The 19,224-nt window shown below is 48.4% G+C and overlaps 2 non-coding genes across 2 annotated transcripts; both read right to left on the minus strand.

Annotated features, from left to right (window-relative positions):
• Positions 1–9,791: 9,791 nt before the first annotated feature.
• Positions 9,792–9,864, minus strand: trnav-uac (transfer RNA valine (anticodon UAC)). The gene has a single exon. It is a non-coding gene; the product is annotated as a tRNA-Val (tRNA).
• Positions 9,865–18,447: 8,583 nt separating this feature from the next.
• Positions 18,448–18,519, minus strand: trnae-cuc (transfer RNA glutamic acid (anticodon CUC)). The gene has a single exon. It is a non-coding gene; the product is annotated as a tRNA-Glu (tRNA).
• Positions 18,520–19,224: the final 705 nt, after the last annotated feature.

Genomic DNA, 19,224 nt, shown 5'->3' on the forward strand with positions numbered 1-19,224 from the left:
TCTCTCTCTCTCTCTCTCTCTCTCTCTCTCTCTCTCTCTCTCTCTCTCTCTCTCTCTCTCTCTCTCTCTCTCTCTCTCTCTCTTCTTCACTCTCACTCTCACTCTCACTCTCTCCCTCCCTCCCTCTCTCTAACAAGGTGTTCGGTATTGAACAACTCCCTCTCTCTTTTCAAAAACACGGTTCATAGGGGTAATTCAGGCCCCCTTCACAATACTAATAAAGATAATTGTTTTAACATCGAAACCAGACTCCGTTAGTGATCTATTGCTGCTGGTATGTAACAATTGCAACAACCCAGCTGTCTGAGGCATAGTCCTTTAAAATTGGTGAAAATGACCCAAAACGTTGAAAAGAGCGGGGAAGAAGGAGTTTAACCAACTTCGTCCGGAGCCCTGAACAACGTCACAACCACAGTGAGCTCATCGTCTTGTTCAGCCGGAGAAAATCATGCAGGGAATTCATGCAGGTGGATAAGATGATGAGAGCCATTGGTCGTGTGGATAGCCAGAGGCTTTTTCCCGGGGCAGAAACGGCTAACACGAGGGGGAATAGGGTTAAGCTGCTTGGAAGTAGGTACACAGGAGATATCAGAGCAAAGTTTTTTAAGCAAAGAGTGGTGTGTGTGTGGAATGCACTGCCAGCGACGGTGGTGGAGGCGGATACAATAGGGTCTTTTAAGAGACTCTCAGATAGGTACATGGAGCTTAGGAAAATAGGTGGCTATGTGGTAGGGTAATTCTAACCAATTTCTAGAGCAAGTTAAATGGTCGGTACAACATTGTGGGCCAAAGCATCGGTAAAATGTTGTAGATTTCTGTGATTCTATGAAATTCAAGGGAAATCTCCTATCCCACTGAGTGGTCACTAGTTGCAACCTGTCATCTCAGGGAGGGTGAGAGGAGAACAGCAGGGGTAGATTTTTCACATACTGATATGGAACAGAAACATAGGTAGGGACCAGCTGGGCTGAGTGGCCTCTCAAGCGAGACACGGGATTTGATACAAACTGATTTATCATTCACAGATCCACAATATTAAACACCAGTCTAGTTTAAGGCTAACATCAGCAGAACAGACTCCTCCAATGCTCAGTGACCAGGTTTCAGTCCTGGGTGCGATGAGCAGCCGCAAGAACTGCAGAATCTGACAGTAACAGTCCCTCATGAACCTGCAGCTGTCTTCAGTCACCGTGATGGTTAAACATTTAACACGGAGCTGATTTGAACTTCCTCCCTGATGTGAAGTTGCTGGTGTTGCAGCAGCTGGGATGATTGAGTGAAACTTTTGCTCACTCCGGACAGAAATGTGGCCTCTATTTATTGTGAACTCACCGGAGCATCACAAGGTGGGTTAACTGAATGAGTCTCTTCGCACACACGGAGCAGGTGAACGGCCCCTTCCCTGTGCGAAGCTGTTGGTGTATCTGCGATGCCCGATTGAATCCCTTCCAAAATGAGAGCCAGTGAATGACGTCACACTGCTATAACATCATGGCGATGTATCTAATCAGATCACGGACATGGACACGTGTTCGGGCTCTCCTTGTCGCGAGTGGGGCGCTGTCTTCTCCAGCATCTCCGCCTCCACATTCAAGAATCGGCGGCTTTCAAGCGCTGGTGAACTGACAGATACAGCAGAACTAACGTGTTGTTGTGTTTGTGAGTCCCATAGACAAATCCTTTGCCTTTTCTACACTGTTAAAAGCTTACAAAGCACATCAGAGGGTGAAGGACAACATTTCAACTGAAATAATTTTAGTCTCCATGGTGTCTTCTGATTAAAACACTGTCACATCTCAAAGTAATTTAGAGCAACAAGATTTCGTCTTTTAAGTGGCCACAGTTCCGGCATCAGGCACAATATCAAACTCTCTGCTTCTCTCTCTGTATCAAAATGGATCATTCCTCCCCTTCATCAGTCTGTGACTTGGCTCAGTTTGTCTGTCTCCTTCGCGTTCTGAGCATGCGCCACACACCCACTGAGATCATATCTTATTTAGACGGCTGTGACAAGAGATTTTCTGATTATTATGTCCCTCCTGGCATTTGACGGTGGCAAACTCAGAGTCAGCAATGGTATTGAACATCGGGAGTAGGTGATTAGGCTTTTTCGTTGGAGATCGATAAATTGCCGGTAGTGTGTGGCTGGATGAGTGGGTCGTTTTCAGACTGGAAGGAGGTAGCGTTTGGAGTTCCCCAGAGATCAGTCCCTGACCACAGTTGTTCACAGGTTAACGTCTTGGCGGAGGCAGCGAGATGTGAGATGACTCAGTCTGCTGGTGACGCAGAAAGAGTGGAGTTGGGGGAGGGGAGGCCATTCACATGCAATTTCGTAGCTTTGCAATCAGTACATAGAGCACTCTGGGGCTGCAGTGGCGGGTTCCAATCTGCTAATTACATTTGCTGACGGCAGTACACGACCGAATCCGAAATAATAACGAGGCAGCCGACAGAGAAGAAGTCATCACCCCGACACAGTGGTGTCAAGAAAACAACCTCTCCCTCATTGTGACAAAAACACAGGAGCTGGTTGTGGATTACAGGAGGAATGGAGATAGGGACCAAATTCAACATTTCCAAGTCTGTTTTTGACACAAAATGCATATTTTAATATTGATCATGACGCAATGTATTTTATATATTGTTGATGACATAAAACATATTTAGATTGTTACTGACAGAGAATCGTATAATTTGTGTTCCGTGTGTTATCTGAATGTACTTGCCTGTGATGCTGCCGTAAGTCAGTGTTTCTCTGTACCTGTACCTTCCCGTATTTGTGCACTTGGTAATAAATTCAACAGGACCTGAGAAATCTCAGTGAGATTTGATTAGTGATGATCATCTTGGCAGCTCGGTAGGTCGAATGTATGCGACAGTACACTGTTAAATGCAAAACCCTGAACAGTGTCGATGATCAGTGGGATCTTAGACTCCGTGCAGCGCTCCCTGAAAGAGACTGCACAGATTGATCGGGTGGTTAAGAAGGTAAATGGCGTGGTTGTCTTTATCAGTTGAAAAATTGAGTTCAAAAGTCGGAAAGTTGTGTTGCGGCTGTTACGAGCCTGCGGTCGTACTGTGACTGTTTCTTTAAGAGCGCCGGCGTGAGGAGGCGGGGCTATGACGTCAGTCACAGGCTGACAGCGCTGACCGTGGACTGAACCATCAGAGAGAGAGAGAGATCTGCAGACAGGCAGTCGGAGGGGGGGTGGGAGGGAGGGAGGGAGAGAGGGAGAGAGGGAGAGAGGGAGGGAGAGAGAGAGAGAGAGAGAGAGAGAGAGAGAGAGAGAGAGAGAGAGAGAGAGAGAGAGAGAGAGAGAGAGAGAGAGAGAGACTGGAAAAGCTGATCGCTTCAGTTAGTCGCAGCTGAGGCTTGGAACTCTACTGTGCCGACAAGAGTGGGTTGATCATCGGTATACGGAAACACAAAGAACGTCTGTGGCTGTCACTTCGTATAATCCATAGGAGTGGATTGTGAAATATCTTGTGTTAACCCTTGCCTGGGTATGTTGTGTGGTAACCCCGGGAAGACGGTGTTCCTGTGACAGGTCACTTTCATTAACTCGTATGTGGACGGATTCAGCGGGGTAAGAACTTCGTCGACGGTTATTTTGAAGTAACGGCCGTTTCTCTACGCTTCACCCTGGATTACAAATATCTCTCCCATCATTTATTCCGTGGATTACTGAACTTTCCTACTTTACCATCTCAAGACTCTAAGCTTTGTTCCCTCAGGCTCGATAATCTGGGGGTTATATTTACACATATATACACATAATACTTTCCTTTATTTCGTTAACTTACTATGTTATAAGTAGACACTAAGAGTTGTTTTGACATCAAAACCAGACTCCAGTGTGAACTCTGTTGCTGCTGGTTCGTTTCTAAAACGACTCAGTTCGTAACACAGTTTTATAAAACTAGTTAGACCACATCTGGAGTGTTTCATACAGTTCTGGTCGCCCCCATTCTCGGAAGGATGTCGGGGCTTTGGACAGGGTGCAGAAGAGGTTTACCAGGACCCTGCCTGGATTAGAGGGCATGAGCTATAACGAGAGGCAGGACAAACTTGTGTTGTTTTCTCCAGCGCGGCGCAGGCTGGGGTGAGACTGGATGGACGTTTATAAGATTACGAGAGGAATAGATAGCGTAGACAGACGATATACTTTTCCTGGGGGTTGAAATGTCTAATACATTTAAGTTGGAAGCAGTTGTGAGCGGCAAGTTTGCTTCTTTCCACAGAGTGGTGGGTAATTGGAGTCACCGCCTCCTCCGTCACGTGATCCCGCCTCCTGTTCACGTTGTTCCGTAGATCTGCAGCATCTGCGGGTCACTGCTCTACGTGTCCGTGTAGCTTCATCTTTCGCCCGTTCAGACAAGGCAGTGAGATCCGGATCTGTCACGTCCTCTCATTGTGGTAGACAATATGCCTTTCTGCAATATTTTCAGCATGTTTCATTCCACTGTTTTTATCTGCTGAAGTGCTGCCGATGTTTCTGGGTGTCTGACCCATTTATGTGAGAATTTAGCCTTTTGTATTTATCTGCGCTTCTCATAAATGTGTACAGTTCAGTTAAGCTTCTCTCCACTACTTCCAAAGCAACAACCCAGTCAGTCAAATAGTCGACACAACTAAAATAGTTTATTACATCTTTTTTCATTTTGTACTATTTATATAATTTAACTATGTAATAATTATATTCTTATATTAAATCACAATTGTTAAAATCTATGGTTATGAATTAGGTTCTACTGCTGCCGCAGAGACAACGCATTTCATGACATATGCCGGTGCTATTAAACCTGATTCTGATATTCATATGGGAGACCCACCACCAGTCACCTGATCCCAGTTACCGCAGGTCGTAATGCGAGATTGAAGTTTTTTCTATTTATTTGCATTCCTCAGATATGACAACAGTTCAGTTTCCTTCTGTAGTTCCAGAGCAGAAGCTCAGTCTATCTAATATTTCCACACAATTAAAACGGGGAATTTGTATATTCTTATCAAGTACTGAGCTACAGTGAAAATCTTGCCTGATGTACCATCCACACAGATCGATACATTGCAACAGTACATTGAGCTGATATATGACAAAACAGTAACTGTAACAAAGCATTATGGCTGCAGAGAAAGTGTAGTGCAGATAGACATATGGTGCATGGTCACGTCGAGTTACATTGTGAGGTCGAGTCCATTTTGCCATTCATTTGGCTTATAACCACAGACAGGAAGCCATCCTTCAGCCTGGTGTTACGCACTTTAAGGCTTTTGTATCTCTCCACCAATGTGGGAGCAAGATTGCAGCAAGAATGTCCAGGTTATGAGGTTCTTTGAGTACATGGCCTGCTTTCCCGAGGCAAGGGAATGTAGGAAGAGTCCATGGAGTGGAGGCTTGTTTCTCTGATGTTCACTGCGCTCCAAAGTTCTCTGCAGTTCCTTGCAGTCTTGGGCAGAGCAGTAGCCATACGAATGCGTGAAGTATCGACAAGAAGCTCAGAGACCTCGGCCTTCACCCTGCCTTGTGTAGCTGGATCCTGGACTTCCTGTCAGATCGCCGTCAGGTGGTAAGAGTGGGCTCCATCTCCTCTGTCTCCCTGACCCTCAGGACGCATAACCCACAGGGTTGTCTCTTTGGTCCTGTCCTTTACTTTCTGTGCACCCATGACTTGTGCTGTCACCTACAGCTCCAATCTGCTAATTAAATGTGATGACAACACTACATTGATTGGCCTAAATTCAAATAATAACTTTCAATCGATCAAATGCCTCCTGACAAGGCTCGGTCCAAACAAACTTTTCAACCTTCTTCAGGAGATTAGTCAGAGGAAGAGCGACAGCAGCAAAGTTCTTACAGAACTTACGATAATATCCATTCATTCCCAGAAACCTTGTAGGAACCTTCTCAACAGACAGAATAGGAACTTGTGAAATTGCCTGGACTTTTGACCGAACAGGAGCCAACTTGCTTAGACCTACAACATAGTCAAGACAGGTCACAGTGGCATGGCCATATTCACTCTTAGCCAAGTTAACTGTAAGGTTGTCCTAGGAAAGCCTGTCAAACAGCTTTTCTACTGCAGAGATATGTTCTTCCCAAGTGGCACTCCCTGTAACTAAGTCATCAATATAGGCATCTGTGTGTTCTAATCCTCGAATTACAGGATCATTCATTCTCTGGAATGTTCCTGGAGCATTTTTCCTTCCAAAAGGTAAAACATTGTATTCATACAACCCAGATGGTGTCACAAATGCAGAAATTTCTCTACCTCTGTCCATCAATGGAACACACCAATACCTTTTCAACAGATCAATCTTTGTAAGAAATTTAGCTTTTCCAATCTTTTCGGTGCAATCATCCTCCCTAGGGACAGGATGGGCATCTGCTTTTGTTACTGCATTTACCTTCCTATAATCAGTGCAAAATCTAACACTATGATCAGGTTTGAGCACAATAACACAGGGTGAGCAATCTGCTGCTAAAGGACTAATAATACCATTTTCCAGTATATATTCAATTCCCTGCTCAGGCAATTTACACTTTTCTGCATTCATGCAATATGGGTGTTGTTTAAGCGGTTTGGCTTGACCATTATCTACGTTATGTACTGCGACTGTGGGTTGCTTGGGAACAATGGGAAATACATTTTTAAACTCCAGAATTAATTTCTTCAGCTATTGTTGTTGCTTTGGCTGCAGGTGTGCCAACCTGTTATCAATGTTTTCTGGAACAACCGAGTTCATTAGCCTAACTGGGACCATGTTTGGCTTGTGAAAATTCTCAGACGAGTCAATTGTTTCATTCTCAGGGTTACCAGATTCATATGTTTTGACAACAACACTCACCGATGGTGCCTGCTTGTCAAAATAAGACTGTATCATATTTATGTGTACAACCTGTGCTGGTTTACATTGGTCGGGTGTTTTAATAACACAATTCAGATCATTAATTTGAGAGACCATTTCATACGGTCTATTGAGATTCGCCTGAGGTGGATTTGTCAACATTCTTCAACATAAGGTAAGCGCCTTATCCCCCACCTGGAATTTTCTTTCCCAAGCCCTCCTATCAAACCAACACTTCACTTTGTTCTGAGAAATCTAAGTTTTGTCTCGCTAGACCTCAGGTGTGGAGTAGTTTATCTTTGATCTTCAAAACATAGTCTAACAACTTAACATGTACATCCCCATTAATCCTATGTTCTTTAACAAGGTCAAAGGTTCCCTCACTCTACAACCAAATACAAGCTCAAATGGAGTAAATCCCGGTGATTCCTGTACTGACTCTCTTACTGCAAACAAAAGCAAATGTATTCCTTCATTCCAGTCTTTTCCATTTTCAACACAATATGTCTTAATCATGGTTTTGAGGGCAGAATGAAATCTTTCAAAAGCCCCTTGTGATTCTGGATGGTATGCAGATGATGTAATTTGTTTAGTTCCCTGTTCATAAACTCCCTGCTGGAATAATCCAGATGTAAAATTACTTCCTTGTTCAGACTGGATTTCTTTAGGCAAACCAGAAAAAGTAAAAAATTTGGTAACAGCCTTTGCCACAGTTTTAGCTTTAATATTTCTGAGAGGTATTGCCTCTGGGAATCAGGATGTAGTACACATAATAGTTAGCAGATACTGATGGCCAGCTTTAGTCTTTGGCAAAGGGCCAGCACAATCCACTATAAATTTTGAAGAGGAGTCACTGAATGCAGGTTTAGACTACAGTGGAGCCACTGGGGTGACCTGATTAGGTTTACCCACAATTTGACAAGTGTGACAGGTTCTGCGAAAGGTCACAACATCTGTCCTCAAATTAGGCCAGTAACATTTTTTGATAATCCTGTTTAGTTTTATTCACTCCAAAATGTCGATGTAAGGGTATACTGTGGGCCAAAGTTAAAATTTCAGTCCTATAAACCTTAGGAACTACAACTTGGTGAACAATTGCCCATTCCTCACTCGCTGGTACAGCAGGTGGCCTCCATGTCCTCATTATCACTCCATCCTTGACATATTTAACTGCTGTTGTTTTTTTTTTCTCTCTACCCATCACTCTGCCTGTTCTCCATCTGCCTCTGGTGCTCCTCCCCACTTTCTTACTCATGAGGCCTCCCGTCCCATGATCACTTCCCTTCTTCAGCTCTGTATCACTTTTGCTAATCACCTTTCCAGCTCTTAGCTTCATCCCAGCCCTTCCGGTCTTCTCCTATCATTTCGCATTTCCACCTCCCACCACTACTTTCAAATCTCAGTATCTTTCATTTCAGTTAGTCCTGACGAAGGGTCTCTGCCCGAAACACCGACAGTGCCTCTCCCTATAGATGCTCCCTGGCCTGCTGTGTTCCACAAGCATCTTGTGTGTGACTGTCAATATACTACCCATCTGTTCCGTAACGTCCAAAGGCGAGGTGTTATTTTCCAACTGGACTCCACTGATACCCCAGGATACATTTTCACTGATCATTTTTCAGTGGCATATATTTCAAACATTTCACTTCCACCGTGGGGATCCCGGAGTAAAGCATCACTGGCAATTACGTTGTCGAAAGGCTAAACAATATAATTGTGGCTGGTTTGATCAGAATGTCCGGCCGTAAGACTTTAATAAGGTGATAAAGTTAAGAGTGTTACTGGAGAAAGATCGGGAGTTATTTCGGAGTAACTCTACACGGGCTGCGCGTTGAATCAGGGGCGGAGCGTTTTCCGAGATAAGTATTTATTCCTGACGTTGACGTTACGGATGAACCTCCACGGCCAGTTACTGACCCTTATGCAGGCGCGGGATATTTCGCCCACGTTTTAATTTTACATGGAATCACAACCACTTCAATATATTGAAATGGACCGTGATCCCAACTCTGTACCGATATGAGATCTCCCACCATCACCTCGTCTCAAAACTAAAAAGTGCCCAGTTTTCCTGTTCTACATTACCGTCATTATATAGGAAGATTTTTACCATACTTTTCGACATTCCCGCAGAACTGCGATGTCAGAGTTGTGATCAATTCTTCCTCCTTGGACCTTTAACAGGAATGGAATGAGCGATACCAATGGTAAGATATTTGACTTCTGTCTGCGCTGCAATATCACCGGAAGATCACAGATTGAAAGTTTTAGGTGTTGATGTTACCAACTGTTTCCACAGTTGTAACTGTACTGAGCACAAATATTTGCGCGTCTGACGTGTGGTTGCTGTGGTGCTGCTCGCGACAGAGAAAACAAAGAGAAGCAGAGAGATTGAATGCATGTGAGATAAAGAAATAGAGAGAGATGGGGAGAGGCAGACTGAAAAGGTGGAACCCAGAATACTGTGGTGGAGAATATGAACGGAGAGTCTGTATGGTGAGACGAGGAAGGAATGGAATATAGGGGTGTGGAAAACGAAAGCGATTTGCTATTTTAAAGTAGGTTTGAAATTTTTCAGCACAAAGTTATTTCTGATGTTGCTCTGGATGGGAACATTTGAGGTGTGAGCTTCGTTGAAACCACAATGCATCCTCATGCGACAATACATGACAATAGGGTTGAAGGCTGATTCTCCCGTTACGCAGTGTACGTTATCCACGAACCTCCTTAGGTTTAAATCCCTTTATGGTCTCCTGTAAATTAAATATAATTTCTATTAATTCTTCCTGCTTTAATTTACCTTTGCCAGGTTTGAAATACAATGCGCTACTGCAAGAAAAGAGAATGTTCATTATTTTTACAGCTGGATGCACATGACAGTAAACTTGAACACAAACTGAAAATTTGAGTCTCAAGTTCATTTGAAGCACTGAAGCCCAAACAATGTTTCTGCCCAGGATTGAACTGGGGACCTTTCGCGTGTAAAGCGAACGTGATAACCACTACACCACAGAAACCGTGCAAAGCGCTCAATGCTTTGCGTTCTTGAGCAATGACCCGAGACATCGCCTCCCCACCCTGCTCTGAAGTACAGCAATAAGTACAAAACATTGCCCACTGTTACTTTCCGTTCTCAGTAACACGTATTATTAGTTTAGGAACTTATTCCCTGGAGTATGGGTATAGGTAGAGTGTTACAGGGATGTGGCAGTGGAACGAACCCAAGTGCTGAACACGGGCGTGGAATGGGTGGCAAGGGAGTCATTACCTGGAGTCTTGGTTTTCGTAGAGGATTCAGGAAAGATGCTGGATTTGTAACTGATCGTCCTAAGAACCATGGCACGAGATTACTCGTACACGAGTCGACCAGCGAGCTGGCAGCTCCTAGTTATGGTCACAGGATATTTACACTGCATTTGCTGATGGAAAGCAGGTGTTGGTATTTAGTGGAAAATGGGAATGATTGGGAAATAAACGACGTGATTGAGGCCCAATTCCGGAGGAAGATAACCAGGAACTAGAAGTGATCATGGCAGTAATCCCCCGCCACACAATGGGAGGCTCCGTGCGATCCTCCAGGCCTGTCTGAATTGTCCCGATGAAAGTCCTGGATGAGGGAACGGTCTAAACTGAAGGAGCGGGGGACCCAGGAAAGCTCTTCTGGACCCTTCCCAGTCCACTAGGTATTGGAGACACCTGCCCCTACGGCGTACATCCAGTAGTCTTCGGACGGTGTATGCCGGATGGTTGTCGATGATACGGGCAGGTGGGGGAGTCCCAGGTGGGGGACACAAGGGGCTGACGGAAACTGGCTTTATCTGAGACACTTGAAAAGTTGGGTGGATGCGCATGGACCTTGGCAATAGTAGGCGGACCGCTGTGGGATTGATAATCCTGTCAACCTTGGATGGTTCCAGGAAGCGGGGGCCGAGTTTCCTATGTTCGTTTTTGAGCAGGATGTCCTTGGAGGAAAGCCACAACATCTGCCCAGGTTGGTACCTCCGGCGCCGGAGTCCGGTCTCGGTCGGCTGTCTTCTTATTTTGATTTGTTGATCTGAGTAGGGCCGCGCGAGTTTCCTCCCAAAACTTACGGCACCGATCAATATGGTCCCGAATCGACGGTACCGCAATCTCTCCTTCTTGCGCAGGGAACATCGGGGCTTGGTACCCAAGGGAGTACTCGAACGGAGAGCGCACAATGGCAGAGCTCACCAGAGAGTTGGGGGCGTACTCAACCCACGGGAGGTGGTCGCTCCAGGTCTTGGTTGACCCGTTCCGTCTGCCCGTTCGACTGGGGGTGAAAGCCGGATGACAGGCTGGCTGATGCACCTGAGGCCTGACAGAAGGCTCTCCATACCTGTGAGACGTACTGGGGATCTAGATCGGAGACTATGTCCGCGGGGATTACATGGAGGCGGAAGACCTGGCGGATGAGAAGACCTGCGGTTTCTTGAGGGGAAGTGAGTTTAGGGAGGGCCACAATGTACACCGCCTTAGAAAATCGGTCTACCACGGTGTGGACACTGCTGGTTCCGCGGGAAGGGGTAGACCAGTGACGAGGTCTGGGGCGATGTGTGAGTAGGGACACCAGGTACAGTTAGAGGACGAAGAAGACCCGCAGGTGGTCGATGAGAGAACTTTCCCCGGGCACAGACGGAACAAGCCGAGACATAAGAACGGGTGTTCCCCTCCGTGAACGGCCCCCAAAAGTGCTTCCTCAGGAGAGCCAGGGTCCGATCACTCCCGGGGTGTCAGGTGAACCGGGATGTGTGCCCCCATTGGAGAACCTGAGGCCCGATGGAGACCGTCACGTACAGGCGATCGCCGGGTCCGTTACCAGGGTCCGATCACTCCCGGGGTGTCAGGTGAACCGGGATGTGTGCCCCCATTGGAGAACCTGAGGCCCGATGGAGACCGTCACGTACAGGCGATCGCCGGGTCCGTTACCAGGGTCCGATCACTCCCGGTGTGGCAGGTGAACCGGGATGTCTGCCCGCATTGGAGAACCTGAGACCTGACGGAGACGGGCACGTACAGGCGATCGCCGGGTCCGTTACCAGGGTCCGATCACTCCCGGTGTGGCAGGTGAACCGGGATGTGTGCCCGCATTGGAGAACCTGAGAACTGACGGAGACAGGCACGTACAGGCGATCGCCGGGTCCGTTACCAGGGTCCGATCACTCCCGGGGTGTCAGGTGAACCGGGTGTGTGCCCGCATTGGAGAACCTGAGGCCTGACGGAGACGGGCACGTACAGGCGATCGCCGGGTCCGTTACCAGGGTCCGATCACTCCCGGTGTGGCAGGTGAACCGGGATGTGTGCCCGCATTGGAGAACCTGAGGCCTGACGGAGACCGGCACGTACAGGCGATCGCCGGGTCCGTTACCAGGGTCCGATCACTCCCAGGGTGGCAGGTGAACCGGGTGTGTGCCCCCATTGGAGAACCTGAGACCTGACGGAGACAGGCACGTACAGGCGATCGCCGGGTCCGTTACCAGGGTCCGATCACTCCCGGGGTGCCAGGTGAACCGGGATGTGTGCCCCCATTGGAGAACCTGAGACCTGACGGAGACAGGCACGTACAGGCGATCGCCGGGTCCATTGCCAGGGTCCGATCACTCCCGGGGTGGCAGGTGAACCGGGATGTGTGCCCCCATTGGAGAACCTGAGGCCTGACGGAGACGGGCACGTACGGGCGATCGCCGGGTCCGTTACCAGGGTCCGATCACTCCCGGGGTGGCAGGTGAACCGGGATGTGTGCCCCCATTGGAGAACCTGAGGCCTGACGGAGACAGGCACGTACAGGCGATCGCCGGGTCCGTTACCAGGGTCCGATCACTCCCGGGGTGTCAGGTGAACCGGGATGTGTGACCCCATTGGAGAACCTGAGACCTGACGGAGACAGGCACGTACGGGCGATCGCCGGGTCCGTTACCAGGGTCCGATCACTCCCGGTGTGGCAGGTGAACCGGGATGTGTGCCCGCATTGGAGAACCTGAGACCTGACGGAGACGGGCACGTACAGGCGATCGCCGGGTCCGTTACCAGGGTCCGATCACTCCCGGGGTGTCAGGTGAACCGGGTGTGTGACCCCATTGGAGAACCTGAGACCTGACGGAGACGGGCACGTACGGGCGATCGCCGGGTCCGTTACCAGGGTCCGATCACTCCCAGGGTGGCAGGTGAACCGGGATGTGTGCCCGCATTGGAGAACCTGAGACCTGACGGAGACTGGCACGTACAGGCGATCGCCGGGTCCGTTACCAGGGTCCGATCACTCCCGGGGTGTCAGGTGAACCGGGATGTGTGCCCGCATTGGAGAACCTGAGACCTGACGGAGACTGGCACGTACAGGCGATCGCCGGGTCCGTTACCAGGGTCCGATCACTCCCGGGGTGTCAGGTGAACCGGGTGTGTGCCCGCATTGGAGAACCTGAGGCCTGACGGAGACGGGCACGTACAGGCGATCGCCGGGTCCGTTACCAGGGTCCGATCACTCCCGGTGTGGCAGGTGAACCGGGATGTGTGCCCGCATTGGAGAACCTGAGGCCTGACGGAGACCGGCACGTACAGGCGATCGCCGGGTCCGTTACCAGGGTCCGATCACTCCCAGGGTGGCAGGTGAACCGGGTGTGTGCCCCCATTGGAGAACCTGAGACCTGACGGAGACAGGCACGTACAGGCGATCGCCGGGTCCGTTACCAGGGTCCGATCACTCCCGGGGTGCCAGGTGAACCGGGATGTGTGCCCCCATTGGAGAACCTGAGACCTGACGGAGACAGGCACGTACAGGCGATCGCCGGGTCCATTGCCAGGGTCCGATCACTCCCGGGGTGGCAGGTGAACCGGGATGTGTGCCCCCATTGGAGAACCTGAGGCCTGACGGAGACGGGCACGTACGGGCGATCGCCGGGTCCGTTACCAGGGTCCGATCACTCCCGGGGTGGCAGGTGAACCGGGATGTGTGCCCCCATTGGAGAACCTGAGGCCTGACGGAGACAGGCACGTACAGGCGATCGCCGGGTCCGTTACCAGGGTCCGATCACTCCCGGGGTGTCAGGTGAACCGGGATGTGTGACCCCATTGGAGAACCTGAGACCTGACGGAGACAGGCACGTACGGGCGATCGCCGGGTCCGTTACCAGGGTCCGATCACTCCCGGTGTGGCAGGTGAACCGGGATGTGTGCCCGCATTGGAGAACCTGAGACCTGACGGAGACGGGCACGTACAGGCGATCGCCGGGTCCGTTACCAGGGTCCGATCACTCCCGGGGTGTCAGGTGAACCGGGTGTGTGACCCCATTGGAGAACCTGAGACCTGACGGAGACGGGCACGTACGGGCGATCGCCGGGTCCGTTACCAGGGTCCGATCACTCCCAGGGTGGCAGGTGAACCGGGATGTGTGCCCGCATTGGAGAACCTGAGACCTGACGGAGACTGGCACGTACAGGCGATCGCCGGGTCCGTTACCAGGGTCCGATCACTCCCGGGGTGGCAGGTGAACCAGGATGTGTGCCCGCATTGGAGAACCTGAGACCTGACGGAGACAGGCACGTACGGGCGATCGCCGGGTCCATTGCCAGGGGCGGATTCGTCCCGCTGGGCTTCCTTTACCTTAGCCTGGATCTCCCAAGTGAGGGTGGCCACACTCAGGATGGTGGGAGGATCGTCTCGGGAATGGAGGTGATATCCGTGGAGTCATGCTGGCGGGAAAGCGCGACCGACTTCCCGTCCTTGGATCCTGGAAGGTACATGAGGGTAAACTTGATCCGTCCAAAAAACAATGGCCAACGGGCCTGGCGGGATTTCAATCGTTTGGCGGTCTGATTATGCCCCAGGGTCTTATGATCAGACACACTCGCAGAATAAAGAACTCAGGGACCATAACTGTCTTCGAACCCGTCACTCGCAGAAATAAAAACAGGGACGATAATAGTCCTCGACCCTGTTACTGGCAGAAAAGAACGGCGACCCAAGTCTGGAGCGGGCCAGGTGGATTGGAAAGGGGGCACTAGCATGGCTGAGAGAAAATCCACAATGGTTGGTGTTTTACGGGTTAATGGGAAAGGTGCATCCTAAATAAGAATAAATATTGGAAAGGGCGGATGAGGCAACCATGGCTGATACCAGAAAGTAAAGACAGCATAAAAGCAAAAGTGAGGGTTTATAATGTAGCAAGCATTAGAGGGAAGCCGGAGGTTTGGGACGCTTTCAAAACTGGCCAATACTGGAGAAAATACCTCTGTTCAGACATATGAATATTAAAAGGGATGCGAGAATGGGTATCAGAAAGCTGGAAAATGACGCGGAAGAAGCAGTAATGGGGGGAAAAGAAAAGGGACGAACTGAATGAATATTTTGCGCCAGGCTGCTCTGTGGAAGACGCCAGCATAATGGCAGGCAGCGAGAAACATGTGTCAGAGGGCATCAGTGAGAGTGGATGTTATCACCTGGAGAAGGTGCCTGTGAAGCTGAAAGGACAAAAATTAGATGTCATCGGGACCAGTTGGACTACACCCCATGGTCCTGAAAGTGGTAACTGGAGAGATTCTGTAGGCACTCCTTCACGTATCATTATTTACATACAACAGCTCCATAGCAAAGAAAGCCCAGCAGCGTCTCTACGTTCTGCGAAGGCTGAGGAAAATCCATTTCCCACCTCCCCCCATCCTCATCACATTCTACAGGGGTTGTATTGAGAGCTTCCTGAGCAGCTGCATCACTACCTGGTTCGGAAACTGAACCATTAATGATTGCAAGGCCCTGCAGCGGATAATGAAATCAGCTGAGAAGATTATCGGGGTCTCTCTTCCCGCCATTACGGACATTTATACTACACGCTGCATCCACAAAGGAACCAGCATTATGAAGGACCACATGCACCGCTCCTACAAACTTTTCTCCCTCCTGCCGTTTGAGCATTCGGGCTCTCGCGACCAGACGATGTAACAGTTTCTTTCCCCCAAGCTATCGGACTCCTCAATACACAGAGCCTGGACTGACACCTTACTGCCCTATTGTCTTGTTTATTATTTATTGTAATGCCTGTACTGTTTTGTGTACTTCATGCTGTCCTGGGTAGGTCTGTAGTCTCGTGTAGTTCTATTCTGTGTTGCTTTTTACGTAGTTCACTCTAGTTTTTTGTACTGTGTTATGTAACACCATGGTCCTCAAAAAGTAGTCTCATTTTTACTATGTACTGTACCAGCAGTTATGGTCGAAATGACAATAAAAGTGACTTGATATTCGAGAATAGATGCTGATGACTGGAGAATTATGACTGTCACTCCGCTCTGAAAGAAGGAAGTTAGGCTGAAGAAAGGACAATAAAAGAAAGGTAGCCTGACTTGAACGTGTTAGATAACTCAAAAGATTCCAAGCAGTTTGAAGATCAAAGACAGTTGAGGAGAAAGGGAGGAGATTTGTCAAATAGATCATCGTACGGTACGGTGATGCACTTTGGAAGAAAGGATAAAAACGTCTCTAAATGGAGAAGGTTTTCTGAAATCAGAGGTGCAAAGAGACCTTGTGCAATATTCCCTAAATGTTTACTTCCAGGCTTAGTCAGCGGTAAAGGAAGGCAAATGCAATTTTAAAATTCGGTTCAGGAGGGGTAGAATATATAAGCAACAATGTAATGTTGACATATGTCCGTCATTATAAACCTGATTCTGATCCCGACCTTTATCCCCAACAATGGAAATCTCCTTCAGTTACGATACTGACGGCAGTGTTATCGCTCCACATTCACGTTCTGATATAACTGTGTTGGAACAAATTCCAAAGCTGTCGAATTATACTATTTGTATTGGAATGATGAATCATCTTTTCCATTACCGAAAATAAGTACAACCATCACTTCAGTTATAGTGCTACGGTGGGTGCAATGAACATTAATGGAGCTGCGATGGCCGAGTGGTTAAGGCGTTGGACTTGAAATCCAATGGGGATTCTCCGCGCCATGTTCGAATCCTGTTTGCAGCGCTCAGACTGCAGCGCCAGGGAATAGAAACCTCACTGCCAATAAAAATTTAACATCCTGGCTGCTGTCTGTGTTCATTTGACAACTACGTACCAGCCGGCAGATTTAGAGATTTTTACACTCATTGTGAAACTTTCATTTCTATTACGACTCTGACCAATCCCCCTCTGGGCAGCATAAACGCTTTGTAGTTTGCAGCTTTACCGACTTGTAAAACTAAAAGAATCAAATGCAGAGAACGGATATTTCAGCGTCAGTGTAAAGAAGTGGACTTCATCCTTTTACTGAAGTGGGCAGCACGGTCTCCGAACGTGAAAAGCTTTCGCCGGTTTCATATCCCTCATTGTACAGACTCCCCATTGCTCTTTTGTCCAGGGAGCGACCCCGCCTATTGCCATTGACAAATCGTTTCGCTGACCTTCCGTCAAAATCACCCTCGCCAATTGCCACAGAGCGGTGTAATTGTCCGATATCAACAAATCTCGTCAAATGACGTGCAACCTACCTAGCTCCCATTCGTGTATGCAGATGTCAATCCAACGTGTTATCCAGTTGCGGAAAGGGTTTCACCAAGAGTTGTTCCTTCCCACAGACTCTGACTGCTTCTGCCTCCACAAAATCCCGTCAATACCGAACAAAGCTCAGTACAATGTCCCATTATATAACATTAATATCAATAGGCTTCTGATCGAAGCTGGGGGCGCTGTCAGGGCGTTGAAATAAAGGCGGGCGACAGAAGTTTATCTCCTCACACCTGGGGAGACGGTAGAAGATTTGGTGGAGGTGACCGGCCGACTTTTGACCGGCAACTGCTGTATGGGGGGGAGGGAGGATTGAGAAAAAGTCTGGGCCAGCCTGATCTTATAGAATGCCAAGGCTGGCTGAAAAGGTCTAGACACTTCCCTTCATTCTGTTGTCTGTCTGTTTAAAGAAAAGGAATAAACAGCCTTTCTTGGGCCTGGATGCTCTCCCGTGGATATAATAGTTCGCAATTATGTCATCAGTTTGCCTGATGAATCATTTCCAAGGCTGAAACTGGCACAAGATTGATATCCATCTTTTGTTAATGATACAGAATTGTACAATATATGCTTTGCGTACTGTCTGTCTTTTCGAGCCTGCAATGATGCTGCAAGTGTTTCATTGTACCTGTCCCTCACCATCCCTGTGCACACGACAATAAACCCGACTGGACCTGACAATACTCACTGAGATTTGAGCAGTGATGATCCCGTGCAGATGAGTCAAGGTGATGTCGGCAAACTGAGTGAGTAGGACCAGAGTCCAATATGGGAAATGTATGGTCACCCTCTTCTACAGACAGACAGCGTCTCTGAGTGGATTGAGTTGCAGTGAGGAGTGAAGAAGATTAAACCTACATTGTATCGATTGCAAGTTATTGCCAGCAAGACCTCGCAGTTATTTCCAGCTTTATTGAGACTGCACCTGCGATATTATTTTTTCAATGCCATGTTCTGCTCGTATATTTTGTGGTTTTATGGTGCTGAATCAGGCGGATGCAGGTTAAGCATAGACAGGATTCGGGTTCTTGTGGAAGCAAGTTAATACACAAAATAATTTGAAACAAACACTTTAAATAAACAGGCAATATTTTAATTCCCTGACCGGGAATCGAACCCGGGCCGCGGCGGTGAGAGCGCCGAATCCTAACCACTAGACCACCAGGGAGGCTGATGAAGTTCTGATTACAACAGTAGATTACTACAAAACCAGCAAAATATGAAACAAAACCTAAAGATGAATAATAATGAATAAATGTGATAAATATTGTCACGAATCTACTGCTCAGCACTTTGCAGACCGCGTGCTCACCCAATGCTTCAGTTTAAGAAACACTCTGGACTCTGAATGAATCAGTGGGAAACACTCGTTCTCCAGTGTCTTTATAAAGATGGTAACATTCAGATTCTCTTATGAGCCCTGGTTCGTTTTTGTTTCTGTCTGTCGCCTCGAAGCAATTCAGTACTCTGCCCTCCGATTCCCGTGGCATTGTTGCCGATACATCCGGTGTCTTGTTCCTTACCCTCCCCCTGGGTGGAGGTATGAGAAAGAAACCCAGACGTTCAGAATGCCTGAAATATGGTCTGGGGGTGGAATGCTGGGCTTTCTGATCGTGCTGTAACCGTGGTCGAGTGTGCGGGAGCCCCTGGTACTGAGGATGATGTGCTGGCGACAAATTAGCTTAGATTTCTTGAAACAAGCCTGATAGAAACCCCCGCAATGATTTGAAAGTCCTCAGTGTAGGCAGTTCCTTGTTTGCCGATCGCGGCACTCAGTACATGGTATGCTTGCTTAACATCTGCTCTGGCGGTATGTGAAGTGCCGTCCGGATCAATGAGGAGAACCTCTCGGTAAGCAGCACCGACAGAACTC

The sequence above is a fragment of the Hypanus sabinus genome, unplaced genomic scaffold (genome assembly GCF_030144855.1).
Source record: "Hypanus sabinus isolate sHypSab1 unplaced genomic scaffold, sHypSab1.hap1 scaffold_302, whole genome shotgun sequence".
Lineage (NCBI taxonomy): Eukaryota > Metazoa > Chordata > Chondrichthyes > Myliobatiformes > Dasyatidae > Hypanus > Hypanus sabinus.